The 18,405-nt window shown below is 42.6% G+C and overlaps 1 long non-coding RNA gene across 1 annotated transcript in view; it reads right to left on the bottom strand.

Moving 5' to 3' along the window:
- LOC138357088 (uncharacterized) overlaps positions 1-12,125 on the bottom strand; it is a 51,464-nt gene extending 39,339 nt beyond the window's left edge. The window contains exons 1-3 of the long non-coding RNA XR_011224754.1: positions 11,996-12,125; positions 9,622-9,731; positions 9,079-9,156 (exon numbers count right to left, since the gene is read on the bottom strand). This is a non-coding gene — a long non-coding RNA (uncharacterized lncRNA). The remainder of the gene's footprint in view (positions 1-9,078; positions 9,157-9,621; positions 9,732-11,995) is intronic.
- Positions 12,126-18,405: the final 6,280 nt, after the last annotated feature.

Genomic DNA, 18,405 nt, shown 5'->3' with positions numbered 1-18,405 from the left:
AGAAGAAGGTTATGGTGGTTGACAGTATCAAAAGCTTTACGCAGGTCCACAAATAACCCAACAGGGAACTCCTTTTTATCAAGAGCTGTATGAATCGAGTTAAGCATACTAATAAGTGCATCGTTAGTGCTTTTTTTGGGTCTGAAGCCATATTGGCAAGGGCTAAGTATATTGAGTTTGGCTAGATATGAGTAAAGCTGCTTATATATAAGTTTTTCAAAAAATTTTGACAAGTTTGGCAGGATTGATATAGGTCTGTAGTTGTTAACATCTGTGGGGTCACCACATTTGTGGACAGGCGTTACTCTCGCTTTTTTTAGAATATCTGGAAAGGTTTGGAGTTCAAGTGACTTGTTGAAGAGCAAAGCAATAGCAGGGGCTAAAGATCTGGAGGCTTTTTTGTAAATTAAAGTTGGTATCTCCTCAAGGGCACCAGACTTGGTTTTAAGGGAAAGGATTATCTCATTGACGTCAGTGGAGTTAATAGGCTTTAGGTACAGAGACTGTGGATAGTTACCTGTAAGATAGTCCTTAATGTCAGTACTGGAAGATGGAATATCATTTGCAAGGGATGAACCAATGGAAGAGAAGAACCTATTGAACTCAATAGCAGAATCAGAGGCTGAAAGCTGACCATCGTTATTAGACAGGAGAGTCGGTTTGTTATTTAAAGATTTCTTTGATCCCAATATTTGTGAAATTGTGCTCCAAGTTTGTTTAATGTTGCTCTTTATTTGAGTAAATTTATCTTCGTAGTATTTAGTTTTGGCTCGTCTAATTATCTTAGATAGCAATAATGAGTAATTCTTTGAGAATTCTTTGGAGACAATTCCTAATCTATACTTCTTCTCAAGGTCGTGTTTTTTGTTAATGGATTTCAGTATTCCCTTTGTAAGCCAAGGATTGTTAAGCCTTTTGCTTGTGACTTGTTTTGTAAGCCTAGGACAGTGGGTGTTATAAAGGCTAAGAGTTGTTTGTAGAAAAGATTGCACTGCTAGGTTGATGTCCCCTATGTTACCGAACTCGGACTCCCAGTTGACATTATCAGCAGCAGTTATAAAATTGTTTATAGCAGTTTCATTGTGCAGCCTAAAGCTTAACTCCCTTGTTTCTAGAGGTGGTTTGCTAATGTTAGTTAAGAGAAATGTGGGGTAGTGGTCTGTAGTGCTATCGGTGATTATACCTGAAGTAAGCGGAGAGGTTATGTTGGTCCAGATGTGATCTAGAGTCGTGGCAGTGCTATCAGTGATTCTAGTAGGTCTAGTGATTAAGGGTATGAGGAAGCAGGAATTCATACAGTTGAGGAAGCTAACAGCAGTAGGGTGTTCTGGCTCGCAGAGGTCAATATTAAAGTCCCCTGCGATAATTAGGTGGTTTTTGTTCAGTCTGTTATCAAGTATTAGATTTCTAAGGTTTGAGTTGAATACAGACACATCAGTGTTGGGAATTCTATAGACTGCACCCACAGACAGGACAGACTCGGCACCCTTGACTCTGAAGCTGGCGAAGATATACTCCCCATAGCAGTCTCTAGTTCTAATTTCTTTTAAGCATGTTAGTTCTTGGTGGTAGTAAAGAGCAGTGCCACCACCTCTCTGAAGTTGACGACAGTTGTGAATTGCTGAGTAGTTAGGCATGTTAAAGAGTTGAGTAGTATCCTCTTTCAACCATGTTTCAGTAAGTATAATAAAAGAGAATTTGTTGCCAATAGTTTCAATCAAGGCACTAACATCATCGAAGTGTTTACCTAGGGATCTAACGTTCAAATTGATTACAGAGATATTGTGATTATGAGTTAATACATTGTTTACATCATGTGCTGCAAAATATCTGCAATTTAGATCATTAAAGTGATTATTGTCATAGATAGTGGATAAGAGGTTAAGTTCTGGGTCTATACTTGACTGCATAAAAAAAGCTGATTGTAGAATCAGAAATAAGTAGAAATAAGCTATAAAATAGGGAAAAATATATACACAATACTGTACAAAACAAACACAAAAGGGGCTTACAGGGGTACAATGGAGTAAGGGAGTATGGCTAGGCTAGGCAACCTAGGCAGTTAATGAGATTAAAGAAAAAACATGTAAACATGGACTATACAAAACACAAGATATAGAAATACAAAACAAAAAATATAAGCAAGACTAAGCAATACAAAAAAAACAAATTGAGCAAAAATGAAAAAAAAAAAAGAAAAAATGAGGTAGATTGCTTACGAGTACTCTCAGGTACACTGTAAGTTACAATTTGCAATTTGAGATGCAGGCAAAGCCAGGGGTACAATGGAGTAAGGGAGCATGGCGAGGCTAGGCAACCTAGGTAATAAATGAAATCAAAGAAAAGTTGAATAATAAACATAGGCAAATTTAAGCTAATGATTAATAACTATAGATAGTTCAGTAATGACTGTATAATTAAAAAGACCTGAAGAACTACTTAATACACTCAATTAAATAATTTCGGTAAATGACTAGGTAAGAGTAAGTTAAAAATTAAGTCAGAAAATGAACCAAGGAGACTTAGGATACCTAGCCCCACTAGTTGACAGGGGGTTAATTAAGTTAATTCATTGGGAGTGATAAGGTGAGACAAACCACATTGGGAGAGGAAAGTGTTGAGGTTTTCTTCTCTAGTAATTGTAAACATTTTGCCCTCTGCGGTTTTTCTCACCTTTATCAGACCATCTCTAACGAAGCACTGATGAATCGCATCTGGGTTTTGTTGACGGATTTGACGCAGGCGGTAGAGGATTTGCTGTCTGTTCCTGGTCAAGCACTCGTTGATGTATAATCCCTTCCGTTGGGATGCAGCTGTCCGGACTAGAACAGCACGTACGGCGAGTGGGGAGGAAAGACCCCACTCCGCGTAACCACAAGCCCCACCTAGAGGGGGATAAAAACCCCCACGGGGTCTAACGGGGCCAAGGCCCCCCCCCCCAAGTCAGCCCCTCCCCAGCCCCGGGAACCTACACGACAGGCCCTGGGGCCGAGCCGTTCCCCCAAAGCCCCGGCCGTACCAGAAAACCGGGGCAGCCGTGAGAACACTAAGGAAGGGAGCCCACTGGCAGACTCATACAACACGGCTGGAGGAACAGGCTCAAATGCCCCCGTCACTACCCCGGAAGGGGAATTCCCCGAGACTGCCCGAGTCTCAACACCAAAAACCCCGCCCCGAACCTACAGACGGTAAGGAACCGGATGCAGGCAGGGTGAACCAAGGGAAAGACAAGGGGGCGTGGATGGAACCGAAGCAACCAACACCCCCAAGTCCCAAAACGAACTACAACGGGGCAGCCCCGGGGCTCCCGGGGAGGAAACCACGAGAACGTTGCCACCACCAAGGCTCAAGTGCAACGCCCCTGCTGCCCGCACCCGCTTTGTTAGCACAACTGGGTAACCGAGCCACAACGAGCAACCAAACTCACAGGACTCCGGGTCGAAGGTGTCACCGACCCCACAGGCAGCAGACGGAGGCAAAACAGAGAGTCGCCCAGAGACAAAGGGTGAGAGCAACCCTCAAACTCGCTGGAAGCGAGGGGGGGACTCTGGGGTCACATCCATCGGACCCGCGCGCCCCCAGGGGTTTCCCAGGGTCCCGAGCGTTTACTTTAAGAGGACTCGCGCTCAGGTAATCCCAGGCAGGGTACTGCTAACCGGCACCCAAAGCTACCAAACAACTTTCTAAGAGCTGAACCCCCGGGACGTGTACACTCACGGGGACCTAGCAGGTGTACCACCAGAAAATACTCAGAACACAAGCGACACAAGGGGCAAGAACGAAGGCAGACCCCCCCACCAGGTAGATAAACAAAAAGAAAAAGAAAACCCCGCAAGAGGCCAGCGTACTCAAGCGGAACAGAGCCGGCCGCTTAGATTGGTAAAGACAAGCTGCACAGTACCCTGCGCCCCACCAGTGCAAACACTGCCCCTTACTCTAAGGCGAACAAGGGAGACAGAACACCCGAGCACACAAAGAGCGGCCGAAAACCAAGCAGTAAACGGCCAAGCAGGGGCAGGACCCAAGGAACTTGTGGAAGGTGGCCCCAGCCCCAAGGGCAGTACTTACAGGGCACCTAGGGAAGGGAACCCTAGGCGCATGCAGCCCGAGTACTGAAGAATCACTCCCGGCTCACGCACCACCTAGAAAACAGACACCACACTCTAGGTACAGTGCTGAAACAACCACTGGAGCCGGAGCACATAACCATTGCCTATAGCATCAGCCGAAGAACTGATGGGTGGATAGCCGGCGTGGGAGGTCTGGGGCTCCCACTTCCCCCTCCCGGGGAGGGGGGAGCTGCGCAGACAGCGGCGCGGTGACGTATGACGTCATACTAGTTTCCTTGTTTTCTGTTGAAGAGTTCTATCCACTAGTTCGGCTTAGGTAGCAATTTTCACCAGAATAGGGGTTTGTTTTGGAATGCTTACCTTTCTGGATGCTTGACCCGGTCGATGGCAGACATAGAATGCTTCCAACCACACGGGGGTTTCTATAGGCCATTGCTCCCCTTGCCTCTCTGAGGGGGCCAGGTTCTGGCTCGTGGTCCCCGGTAGGCCCTAGAACTCCATACACATGACTGATGCCAAAGTCTGACATTAGCATATCAGCCGGTAAAGCTCCGGGGAGCCGACGGGGCTCCCCCCAGAAAAGTTTCAAAAATTGTTGGCATTCTTTCTAAGATCAGATATTATGTACCTCGCCCTGCCATGGTGACACACTATTACTCTCTCATCTATCCTTATCTAACTATGGTATTTGAGCTTGGGGTTCTACTACCCTAAATCATTTACGTCCTCTAATTACTCAACACAAAGCTCCTATTAAGACAATATCTAACTCTGGCCCCAGACATCACTTGGTACCCTTACTCAAATCTCTGAATATGTTAGATATTAAGTCACTGCACATCCTCTCATGTGTATTTAATATATATAAAACCCTGAACTGTAATGTCAATCCGGACCTTAAAAGCTTCCTAGAAGGTTGTAACAGATCCCATGAGCACCACACCAGAAACAGATACCTATTTGATATTCCAAGAGTACGACTTAGTCAAACTAGAAATGCTTTACAAATCAAGAGACCCAGAATGTGGAATGACCTTCCCAATTATGTTAAAGACTGCATGTACCTCTCCCAACCAGTTTAAGATTAAAACTAAGTGCTACCTAATTAACTCAATGTAACCTATCTCACCCCTAAATGTCAACCCATGATACCTGGTTGATGGAGTTCTGGGAGTTCTTCTACTCCCCAAGCCCGGCCCGAGGTCAGACTTGACTTGTGAGAGGCCTGCAGGCCCACATACTCAGCACAGCCCGGTTGGTCCAGCACTCCTTGAAGGAAACAATCTAGTTTCCTCTTGAGGATGTCCACAGTTGTTCCTGTAGTATTTCTGATCTACGATTTTATACAATGCTGTTTGTTGACCAAATTGTATTTTTGCTTTTTTTCTGTCATGTTCCCCCTGCCCTTTTTAATTTTTTTCTTATTTTTTCTCAACACAATTTATACTTTAATCTCAATTAGAGTTAAGTTTTAGTCTTTGTTTTTCCTGCTCGAAACGCTTTGCATAATAGTGGCTTTAGGCATTGTATGTACTAGCTCTATCTATAAATCCATCAACTTTTGTATCTTACCTTGTATGTATGTACTTTACCTGAATAAATATTTGTATTTGTATTTGGTTTAGCCGGATAAAATATCAGAGCCGGATAATTTGCTGCCGATGTTACACTATCTAGACAGTCAGCCGGATAATCATGGAATTGTCCGTATATGAAAACCATGAGGCAGGCCGTACCGTATTAATCCCGTTTGCCTGTGGCTCGAGGCGCATGGTGTAGGAGGGGGTGGGGTGGGTGGGTGGGTGGTGTCGAGAGAGAGGGGAGCATTGGGAGGGACCACCAGGGGGGATAAGGGTTAGATGGGGGAGCGGCCTATACACTACAGTACAGGAGTTACCATTGATTTTAGAACAATTCATCATAGCCAAAGTCAAAAGAAATACTAGTAATTATGTAATAAAAAATACCATACAAGTTTCCTAAAAACAATTTGCACAGGCTGAAGTTTCATTCAAAAATGTTTTTTTTTTCTGCTGGCGGCCTACGTAACGTGTCTCCTCCCTGCCCCGACTGGACCCATCCAGGCCTGGTCAAGCCATGTGCTCTCTACCCTCGTGTTACACCACAGTGCTGCACCATTAGTAAAATATTTTTTTAATACCTTTTTTATTTTCATAGTAACTTTGAACATTTTTGACCAAGACTATGTCTGGTAGCAGCATGAATCATTCTGGAGATGTTAAGAGGAAGAAGGATGTCCTAACAATTAAGGACAAGCTATGTGTTATACAACTTTGTGAAAACGGCCGGTCGACCTCAAGTGTTGCCAAGGAATTTAATATAGGCACTAGTACTGTTTCTGATATAAGGAAACAAAAAGAGAAACTTATAAAATTCATTTCAACCTGTAAAAGTGAAGGTGCAAGCACTAGCAGAGGGTGTGGTAGGAAGACTATGAAAACTTCGACGCATGTACAGTTGGATGAGGCTATGTACAAGTGATTTGCTCAGCACTGCACAGCTGGCCTGACAATTTGCAGCCAGAAATACAAAATGCTGCAAGCAGGTTTGCTGCAAGCCTTGGAATAAAGGATTTCGAAGCGAGTGAAGGGTGGGTTGCAAGGTTCAAGGGTAGGCACAATATTGTGAAGAGGAAAATTTTCGGTGAAAAATTGAGTGCAGATGAAAGCAGTGTAGAACCATTTAAACAAATTAAGAGCATACATTGTGGCAAATAATTTATATTCGTATCAAATTTACAATGCAGATGAAACTGGGTTGTATTGGAGGAGTTTACCAGAAAAATCTCTAGCAATGAGAAGTGAGGGTTGTGTGCCAGGACGTAAGGTCAACAAGGACAGGCTCTTGGCCATGATGTGTGCGAATGCCGACGGCACAGACAGAATCACTTGTGCAATTGTTGGCAAATCTAAGAAACCAAGATCCTTGCATGGACAGACTGCCAGTCAAATATTATACGTGTAATAAATATTGGATAAGTTTAGATTTAGGAAAGACTTGGGTAAATACTGGTTCAGTAACAGGGTTGTTGATTTGTGGAACCAATTACCGCGTAACGTGCTGGAGGTGGGGTCCCTCGATTGTTTCAAGCGCGGGTTGGACAAGTATATGAGTGGCATTGGGTGATTATAAATAGGAGCTGCCTCGTATGGGCCAATAGGCCTTCTGCAGTTGCCTTTGTTCTTATGTTCTTAAATATTAATATTATAAGTGCCGGACAAACCGAGCTCACAGACCAACCAGGCCAACTTAAAATTATCTGTTGATTTGGGAAACGTTCCAGTACAATAAGTCACATGACTGTGCATACGGATGATAAGCCTCGTGAATATCCTGAGTGTGGCAAGGGATTCAATCGTCTGCGACTTATAAAAGCTCACAGGATTGTGCATACAGCTGATAAACCTCCCGTGCGTCATGAGTGTGGGAAAGGATTCAGATGATGCATTGCAGATGGTGCATTCAGATGATGAACATTACCCAGTTCCTTCATCTGGGAAGAATGAAGACATATTGGTGCATTCGGATGATAAATAGTACCTAGTTCAATTGATCAGTAGACTGTATATCATACTAACAATAAACATACAACCCCAATGAATTTTCCAGTGAGGTTTGATAGAAATTTACTTCAGGACACATACTAGAAAAAGTTTATAAGTTACAAATAACAATTTTTGTGTGTGTGAATTTTTTGGTGGATAATATACATTTATACACTAAAGGGACCTAGCCATATTTATTCTTAAACGTCTTCAAACTGATATTACTTTGAAATTTAACAATAAAAACATAAGCATTTTTACTATTAACACTTAAAAACAAAAACTGGTAGAATTTTTCAACTAATATTATTGCAAACCCTTTTGATTGGTTTTGTTATAAAGTTAAAGTTCAATATAGTAGGCTAAGCTAAGCTTTGCTAAGCTAGAACAGAGGATTTTTGGACTTGTAGATTTGTAAACCTCATCCTGTAAACATTCATGTTTCTACATGTTAAACAAGCTACGAGGATGAGGGAAGGGGATGTTCCCTCCATTCTGGATGTTATATTTACAAGAGGAAGAGATATTTATCATTCAGTACCTCTCTCCCTTGGGTAAAAGTGACCATGTCTTTTTGGGAATAAAGTATGCAATGCATTATAATCTGTTAGAAAATAAGCTTGAAGCAGTTGAAAAACCTGATTTGTGGAAAAGTCATTATGGGGAACTCGGATATTTCCTTAAGGAATTTGACAAACACTTGCTGTTAGGACATGAAGTAAATGAGATGTATGTCAAGTTTTGTGAAATATATGATAAAGGCACAACAAAATTTATTCCAAAGGAGAGATGCAGAACTAGGAAAAGGAGATTTGTTTATAGATGTCATCTGGATTTTTCCGAGTTTCGGAGTTTCCGTGATATTTTCTATTTTGATCAAAATATGTATAATGTTAATTTTGATAAATGAGCTTTCCTGTCTACTTAGGTAATGATTCCAAAGATCGTCCTTCCTTTCCTCCCGGGAATCTGGATGTAGCAGGTGCTCAATTGTCAAAAGTGAAAAATTTGGTTTGTCATCCGAATGCACCATATCGGTAAATTTTTTAATATTTTAAAAATAGTAAATGGCACTATTTTTGCAAAATCATTACAAGATCTATTATTCTAATAGGGGTTTGATAAAATACAGTAGAATACCTACTGGTTTTATCTGTAATAGGGTTTGATATAGTTGATTATGGATATATTGTAATGAAATGCTCCTATTGTTAAGAAACACTTTTTTAAAAGAGTATTTTGTAATGAGCAGCTCTGAAAATCAGTTGATTACAGATAATGCTACATAATACACTTAATGTGTGTATATGTTACCACAAGTGAGATATATAATAGTATTTATGAGTAAGATGTAATTGTGTCTGACACTGATAAAATTAAGTACTGTGATTTTATATAATTAGCTAAAAATATATACTGTACAAGTAAATAAATTATTTTACCTTGCACCGAGATCCACCAAGCCTGTATGGTGTGCGTTTCAGTACTTCGGAAATCTGGAACGATCTGGAATCTCTTATCTGCAATGAAACAATACATATTATTGCACTTACCAAAACATGGACGAATGTAGAAAATAGAGAACTATTAGATGAATATCAAAAAAATGGATTTAATCTATTTCACACAGATAGATATATTAGACAAGGAGAGGGAGTAGCCATGTATGTTAGGTAATATTTGAAATGTAGTCTCGAAAAGACTACATTTCAACAGAAACGTGCCACACACCAGTCACAAGACTGAACCTCATCGAGGCCAAACGTCTAAATGAGAGCATGAACGAGTAAGAAATAATACTTTAACACCAGGCATCATACACACAATGAATGCACCTGCAGACACACAACGAGCACTATCAACATAGCAAAGATTACTCCATAAAAAAAAAATCATTAAATATGATTGACAATGAGATGAAATAATGCACAGTATGTCAATTTTGTGAAATTTTTTCATTACTGAACTAGGTTTTCAATGCTTACATTTGTTATTCTTGGCATTCTTTGCTTCATATCTGAAGCTTCGTTTTAAGTTTCCACTTCAGACGTGTCTTCCGCAGCTATGCATCTCCGGTTTGCAGCATCAAAATCATCTGCAATAGCTGAATATAATTAATAATATATCAGTGAGATATATATTTATCATTACCTAGTAGTAGTGAACACTAAGAAATAACATAAATCAGCTTTCTAAAGAGATGTTTAATAATATGACACACATGTTGATGTTCCTTTGGAACTTATAACTGGGTTAAGTACTTTGCACATAAGTCTCAAGGAGCCATTAGGAAACCCTGCTTGTGATTAAAATATTATGCTGTTTTTATATACTGTATGTGTAGCACAGTACCTCGCCTTTCCATACACCAGCACTGGCCCTCACCTCTCAATACACCACCACTGCCCCTCACCTCTCAATACACCACCACTGCCCCTCACCTCTCAATACACCACCACTGCCCCTCACCTCTCAATACACCACCACTGCCCCTCACCTCTCAATACACCACCACTGCCCCTCACCTCTCAATACACCACCACTGCCCCTCGCCTCTCAATACACCACCACTGCCCCTCGCCTCTCAATACACCACCACTGCCCCTCGCCTCTCAATACACCACCACTGCCCCTCGCCTCTCAATACACCACCACTGCCCCTCGCCTCTCAATACACCACCACTGCCCCTCGCCTCTCAATACACCACCACTGCCCCTCGCCTCTCAATACACCACCACTGCCCCTCGCCTCTCAATACACCACCACTGCCCCTCGCCTCTCAATACACCACCACTGCCCCTCGCCTCTCAATACACCACCACTGCCCCTCGCCTCTCAATACACCACCACTGCCCCTCGCCTCTCAATACACCACCACTGCCCCTCGCCTCTCAATACACCACCACTGCCCCTCGCCTCTCAATACACCACCACTGCCCCTCGCCTCTCAATACACCACCACTGCCCCTCGCCTCTCAATACACCACCACTGCCCCTCGCCTCTCAATACACCACCACTGCCCCTCGCCTCTCAATACACCACCACTGCCCCTCGCCTCTCAATACACCACCACTGCCCCTCGCCTCTCAATACACCACCACTGCCCCTCGCCTCTCAATACACCACCACTGCCCCTCGCCTCTCAATACACCACCACTGCCCCTCGCCTCTCAATACACCACCACTGCCCCTCGCCTCTCAATACACCACCACTGCCCCTCGCCTCTCAATACACCACCATTGCCCCTCGCCTCTCAATACACCACCACTGCCCCTCACCTCTCAACACACCACCACTGCCCCTCACCTCTCAATACACCACCACTGCCCCTCACCTCTCAATACACCACCACTGCCCCTCACTTCTCAATACACCACCACTGCTCCTCACCTCTTAATACACCAGCACTGCCCCTCACCTCTCAATACACCACCACTGCTCCTCACCTCTCAATACACCACCACTGCTCCTCACCTCTCAATACACCACCACTGCCCCTCACCTCTCAATACACCACCACTGCTCCTCACCTCTCAATACACCACCACTGCTCCTCACCTCTCAATACACCACCACTGCCCCTCACCTCTCAACACACCACCACTGCTCCTCACCTCTTAATACACCAGCACTGCCCCTCACCTCTCAATACACCACCACTGCCCCTCACCTCTCAATACACCACCACTTCTCCTCACCTCTTAATACACCACCACTGCCCCTCACCTCTCAATACACCACCACTGCCCCTCACCTCTCAATACACCAGCACTGCCCCTCGCCTCTCAATACACCACCACTGCTCCTCACCTCTCAATACACCACCACTGCCCCTCACCTCTCAACACACCACCACTGCTCCTCACCTCTTAATACACCAGCACTGCCCCTCACCTCTCAATACACCACCACTGCCCCTCACCTCTCAATACACCACCACTTCTCCTCACCTCTTAATACACCACCACTGCCCCTCACCTCTCAATACACCACCACTGCCCCTCACCTCTCAATACACCAGCACTGCCCCTCGCCTCTCAATACACCACCACTGCCCCTCACCTCTCAATACACCACCACTGCCCCTCACCTCTCAATACACCACCACTGCCCCTCACCTCTCAATACACCACCACTGCCCCTCACCTCTCAATACACCACCACTGCCCCTCACCTCTCAATACACCACCACTGCCCCTCACCTCTCAATACACCACCACTGCCCCTCACTTCTCAATACACCACCACTGCCCCTCACTTCTCAATACACCACCACTGCTCCTCACCTCTTAATACACCAGCACTATAGCCAGCACCAGAATCTAATAATATTATAAAATATAAGTGTTTACTTACGATAATATTTGCGTGATTGCATGAAGTGTTTGTCTTCTTGCTGACTGCACGGACCACAAACTGACCGCTTTGTTGATGTTCCTGGCGGCGGATGACGCTGTGACGTCACAGGTGAGGGACGCTTTGCGCACTACTCAATCGTCGCTTCAACCCATCATAAATAGTTTTGTTATTTTTATTATTTTATTTTTATTTATTTTTATACAAGAAGTTACACTGGAGGTTAACAGAGAATATAGAAAATAAGTTGAATTAACATTCTTGTAAAGCCACTAGCACGCATAGCGTTTTGGGTAAGTCTTTAAACTAGCAGTTTTTTTTTGATAAATTAACAGTAAAATTGATAAAAAATGTTACCAGGTATTTTATAGCTTTTCTTTACAGGTACAGATAATTTTAAGTAAAATAATTACAGTAAAATCAACAAAAATGTTTACAGGTAATTTGAAGAAATATTGACACAAAAGCATATCAGAATAATACACAATAAAGAAACAAGGATTACTAGATACATGAGAATAGCATTTCAGGGTTATACATTGGTTCACTGAAGCACAATATGAGGATCATTTCGAGGAAAAGTTTTAAGGAATAATGCAGTAGAAAATGCACTCAATACAACAACCATGATATCAAATAATATCTAAGATTACAATGTTAAAGTAATATGGCTTAGGTACAAATATTGGGGGATTGAGTAGCACTAGATACAGTGTGAAGATAAAGCCCATGGTAGAAAACTATGAAGATGAAATTAGGTACTTTTTGGTTTTATTTTTGAATATGGCAAAAGTTGGACAGCTTTTCAAGTCATTAGGGAATAAGTTCCATAGACTAGGTCCCTTTATTTACATAGAGTGTTTACATAGATTAAGTATGACTCTGGGGATATCAAAGAGATATTTATGTCTGGTGTGGTGGGCATGTGTTCTGTTACATCTGTCCAGGAAGAGTTTCAGAACAGGGTTTGCACTTAGAAAAAGGGTTTTATAAACGTAATTTACACAGGAAAGTGTGTGAACTGAATTTATGTTTAGCATGTTGAGGGATTTAAACAGAGGAGCTGTGTGTTGTCTGAAAGTAGAGTTAGTTATTGTCCTGATAGCAGATTTTTGCTGGATGATGATGGGCTTGAGGTAGTTTGCAGAGGTTGAACCCCAAGCACAGCTACCATAAGTAAGATAGAGATAGATAAGTGCATAATAGAGTGAGAGGAGAGCAGAGTAGGGTACATAATATCTGATCTTAGAGAGTATCTTAGAGAGTATACCAATTGTTTTAGAAACCTTTTTAGTTATGTGTTGTATATGGGTGCTGAAGTTGAGTCTCTTGTCTAAGTACAGGCCAAGAAACTTTCCATCATTTTTATTGCTAATGTTTACATTATCTATCTGAAGCTGAATTGCATTTGTTGATTTGCTTCCAAATAAGATGTAGTAGGTCTTTTCTATGCTTAGTGTGAGTTTGTTGGTTGACATCCACAAGTAGACTTTTTTTTAATTAATTGTTTACAACCTTATTTAACATGAGTGGGTTGGGGTCAAAGTAGATGAGTAGTATCATCAGCAAACAATATAGGTTTAAGTATGTTAGAGACATTAGGGAGATCATTGATGTATATAAGAAACAGGAGGGTCCTAGGATGCTGCCCTGTGGCACCCATACAGTTATTGGTAGAGTGGGAGAGGTTATATCATTGATGGCTACATATTAGTGTCTGTTACTAAGATAGGATCGGATATAGTTCAGGGCAAGGCCACGGATTCCATATTGGTGGAGTTTAAGTAAGAGGTAGTTATGGTTAACAGTATCAAAAGCCTTTCTCAGGTCAATGAAGAGTCCAATTGGAAACTCACTTTTGTCGACGGCTGAGAAGATTAAGTCAAGCAGACTAACAATACCATCATTGGTACTCTTTTGGGAGCGGAAGCCAAACTGACAAGGACTTAGTATATTGAATTTTATAAGGGAGTAGAGCTGTTTGTAAAAAAAAAATTAAAATATTTTTGATAATATAGGTAGATTTGATATGGGTCTGTAATTATTTATGTCTGCCGTGTTACCTCCTTTATGAACTGGCGTTACTCTTGTTTTTTTAAGGATATCAGGGAAGGTATGATACTCTAGGGATTTATTGAACAGCAATGCTATGGGTGGTGCAAGGGCATGGGGGGCACTCTTGTATACCATCGATGGTATTTCACTAATGTTCCCCACTTTGGTTTTTAGCGAGTGAATGATGGACACAACATCTGGAGGGCTGACCGGAGAGAGAAGAGAGTTTGGATAGCTGCCTGAAAGATATGTGGTAACATATGTCTGAGTCTCTGGGATTTTTCGGGCAAGGTTAGCACCAATCGATGAAAAGAAGCTATTAAATTCAGTTGTTGTTTCAAGATCTGTTGCAGGTACTCACTTAGTTGTACTCACCTAGTTGTGCTTGCGGGGGTTGAGCTCTGGCTCTTTGGTCCCGCCTCTCAACCGTCAATCAACAGGTGTACAGGTTCCTGAGCCTATTGGGCTCTATCATATCTACACTTGAAACTGTGTATGGAGTCAGCCTCCACCACATTACTTCCAAATGCATTCCATTTGTCAACCACTCTAACACTAAAAAAGTTCTTTCTAATATCTCTGTGGCTCATTTGGGCACTCAATTTCCATCTGTGTCCCCTAGTGCGTGTGCCCCTTCTGTTAAATAGCCTGTCTTTTGTCGACCCTGTCGATTCCCTTGAGAATCTTGAATGTGGTGATCATGTCCCTTACTAACTCTTCTGTCTTCCAACGAAGTGAGGTTTAATTCCCGTAGTCTCTCCTCGTAGCTCATAGCTCTCAGCTCGGGTACTAGTCTGGTGGCAAACCTTTGAACCTTTTCCAGTTTAGTCTTATGCTTGACTAGATATGGACTCCATGCTGGAGCTGAATACTTCAGGATTGGTCTGACATATGTGGTATATAATTATTTTGAAAGATTCCTTACACAAGTTTCTAAAGGCCGTTCTTATGTTAGCCAACCTGGCATATGCTGCTGATGTTATCCTCTTGATATGAGCTTCAGGGGACAGGTCTGGTGTGATAACCCCAGGTCTTTCTCTCTCTCTCTGACTCTTGAAGTATTTCATCTCCCAAATGATACCTTATATCTGGTCTCCTGCTTCCTACCTCTATCTTCATTACATTACATTTGCTTGGGTTAAACTCTAACAGCCATTTCTTCGATCATTCCTGCAGCATGTCCAGGTCTTCTTGAAGCCTCAAGCTGTCCTCCTCTGTCTTAATCCTTCTCATAATTTTGGCGTCGTCAGCAAACATTGAGAGGAATGAGTCTATACCCTCTGGGAGATCATTTACGTATATCAAACAGGATAGGCCCGAGTACAGAGCCCTGTGGGACTCAACTGGTGACTTCACGCCATTCTGAGGTCTCACCTCTCACTGTAACTCTCTGCTTCCTATTGCTTAGGTACTCCCTTATCCACTGGAGCGTTCTACCAGTTACTCCTGCCTGTTTTTCCAGCTTATGCATCAACCTTTTATGGGGTACTGTGTCGAAGGCTTTCCGACAGTCCAAAAAATGCAGTCCGCCCATCTTTCTCTTTCTTGCTTAATCTTTGTTACCTGATTGTAGAATTCTATCAAGCCTGTAAGGCAAAATTTACCCTCCCTGAACCCATGTTGATGGGTTGTCACGAAGTCTCTTCTCTCCAGATGTGTTACTAGGTTTTTTCTCACAATCTTCTCCATCACCTTGCATGGTATACAAGTTAAGGACACTGGTCTGTAGTTCAGTGCCTCTTGTCTGTCTCCCTTTTTGTATATTGGTACTACATTAGCAGTCTTCCATATTTCTGGTAGGTCTCCCGTTTCCAGTGACCTACTATACACTATGGAGAGTGCTCCTGCACACTCTTTCAATACCCATGGCGAGATTCCGTCCGGCCTAACAGCTTTTCTCACATCCAGCTCCAATAGGTGCTTCTTGACCTCATCTCTTGTAATTTCGAACCTTTCCAAGGTCACCTGGTTTGCTGCCACCTCTCCTAGCGCCGTGACTTCTCCCTGTTTTATTGTAAAGACCTCCTGGAACCTTTTGTTGAGTTCTTCACACACCTCTTTGTCAATCTCTGTGTACCTGTCCTCGCCCACCCTAAGTTTCATCACCTGTTCCTTCACTGTTGTCTTCTTCCTGATGTGACTGTGTAGTAGCTTTGGTTCGGTCTTGCCTTTATTAGCTATATCATTTTCATACCTTTTCTCAGCTTCTCTTCTCACTAACATACTCGTTCCTGGTTCTCTGGTATCTCTCTCTACTTTCTGGTGTTCTGTTATTACGGAAGTTCCTCCATGCCCTTTTGTTCAGCTCCTTTGCTTTCATACATTCCCTATTAAACCACGGATTCTTCTTTTGCTGGTGTATAACTATCCTTGGAGATTTTTTATTTTATTATGTGAATGTTGTTTAGCTTCTAGGATGTTAGAGATCTCTCTCCATGTGCTTTTCATGTTGCCTTTTGCTTCTTTGAATCTATTCTCGTAATAGGAACGCCTTGCTTTTCTTATTATCCTGGTAAGCACTAATGAGTACCTCTTTACTACTTCCTTTCCAACTAGGCCAATCCTAAGTTTTTTTTTCATATTCATGTTTCTTGTCGATTGCTTTAAGCGAGTATGGCCAATACGCAACCTCGCTAGAGCAGTTTCCCACCGCCGGTTACGGTGGTAGGAGGATGGCCACGAGGAAACACAACATTTAAGAGTACGGAGTTTGTTACCAGTAACAGACGACCAAGAAGCCAGCCAACGGGTAAGGATGGAGGAATGGATAACCGGGTAAAAGTCGGAATATGGAATACCTTTACGAGAGACGGGGCAAGAGCGGACAGCTTCCTTGGCGGCAGCATCCGCACGCTCATTTAAAGACACACCAATATGACTGGGAACCCAACAAAACTTAACCGACTTAAACTTACTGTGAACAAGAAACAGCCAATGCTGGATCTCGACAACTACGGGATGAACCGGATTAAAGGACCCGAGAGCCATGAGGGCACTACGAGAGTCAACAACAACCACAAAGGAAGACTGACAACGAGAAAGCAGGAGACGAAGAGCATAGAGAATAGCATAAAGCTCCTCTGTAAATATGCTAGTCTCCAGAGATAAGCGACACATATAAGTGCGATCAGGAAAAACAACAGAGTAGCCAACACCGTCCGCAGACTTGGACCCATCGGTGAAGACAGAAACGGAGCGGGAGTGAGAAGAAAAGTGCTCAAGGAAAAGGCATTTTAGAACCGTAGGAGGGGTAATAGCTTTAGTGACGCGGGTCAAGGACATACAAAACTGCGGAAGGGGGACTCTCCACGGGGGCAAAGAAGGAACAACACGAGGAGAAACATTAGAAACACGAACGGAAAGAGAATCCTGTAAGCGAGATAACCGGACAGACAGAGGGAGGTGGTGAAGAGGAACAGGAACTGCAGGAGGGGTAAAAGTTAAAGCACGACAGAGGCGAGAGGAAGGATGTTGCAAGGACCGAACAAGATAGCGAAGACAGTAGCGATCACGGCGGTCCTGGAGAGACAGGAAGCCAGTGTCAACATACAAGCTAAGGACGGGAGTCGAACAAAAGGCACCAGAACTGAGGCGCAGCCCAGTATGGTGCAAAGCATCAAGACGGTGAAGAGCAGAAGATTAAGCAGGGCAACCATAATTTATTTATTTATTTATTTATATATATACAAGAAGGTACATTGGGTTTGTGAGAATACATTGGATAGTACAGTATTTACATTCTTATAAAGCCACTAGTACGCGCAGCGTTTCGGGCAGGTCCTTAATCTAGCAGATAATTTTAAGTAGGTAATTTCTATCAGAATTGATAAATGATAAAGATACATTGCAAGAGAAAAATGAGATGAGAGAGCTTAGTAAGTATATTAAAGCACATTGTTATATTAAAGCTCTGATTGATTACATTGACAGCTTGATTAGTAATTTAAACAAGATTAATAGACACCATACAGCAGATTGACAGCACATATAAGACAGCAATGATCACAATGGTAAAGATGTTCAGATTGGGTACATAAAGATTGGGAGACTGGGTAGCAAAAGATACAGATAAACAAGATTTATAAACACCATACAGCAGATTGGCAGCACATATAAGAAGACAGCAATGATCACAATGGTAAAGATGTTCAAATTGGGAACATAAAGGTTGGGAGATTGGGTAGCAATAGATACAGTGCAATTTTAAGACAAAAAGTGAAAAACTATGAAGATGAAATTAGGTACTTTTTAGTATTGATTTTGAATGATGTAAAAGTTGGACAGCTTTTCAATTCAGTAGGGAGTGAGTTCCATAAACTGGGTCCCTTTATTTGCATAGAGTGTTTACACAGATT

Source organism: Procambarus clarkii, chromosome 76 (assembly GCF_040958095.1).
Source record: "Procambarus clarkii isolate CNS0578487 chromosome 76, FALCON_Pclarkii_2.0, whole genome shotgun sequence".
NCBI lineage: Eukaryota > Metazoa > Arthropoda > Malacostraca > Decapoda > Cambaridae > Procambarus > Procambarus clarkii.
This window is presented reverse-complemented; position numbering and strand designations above follow the sequence as displayed.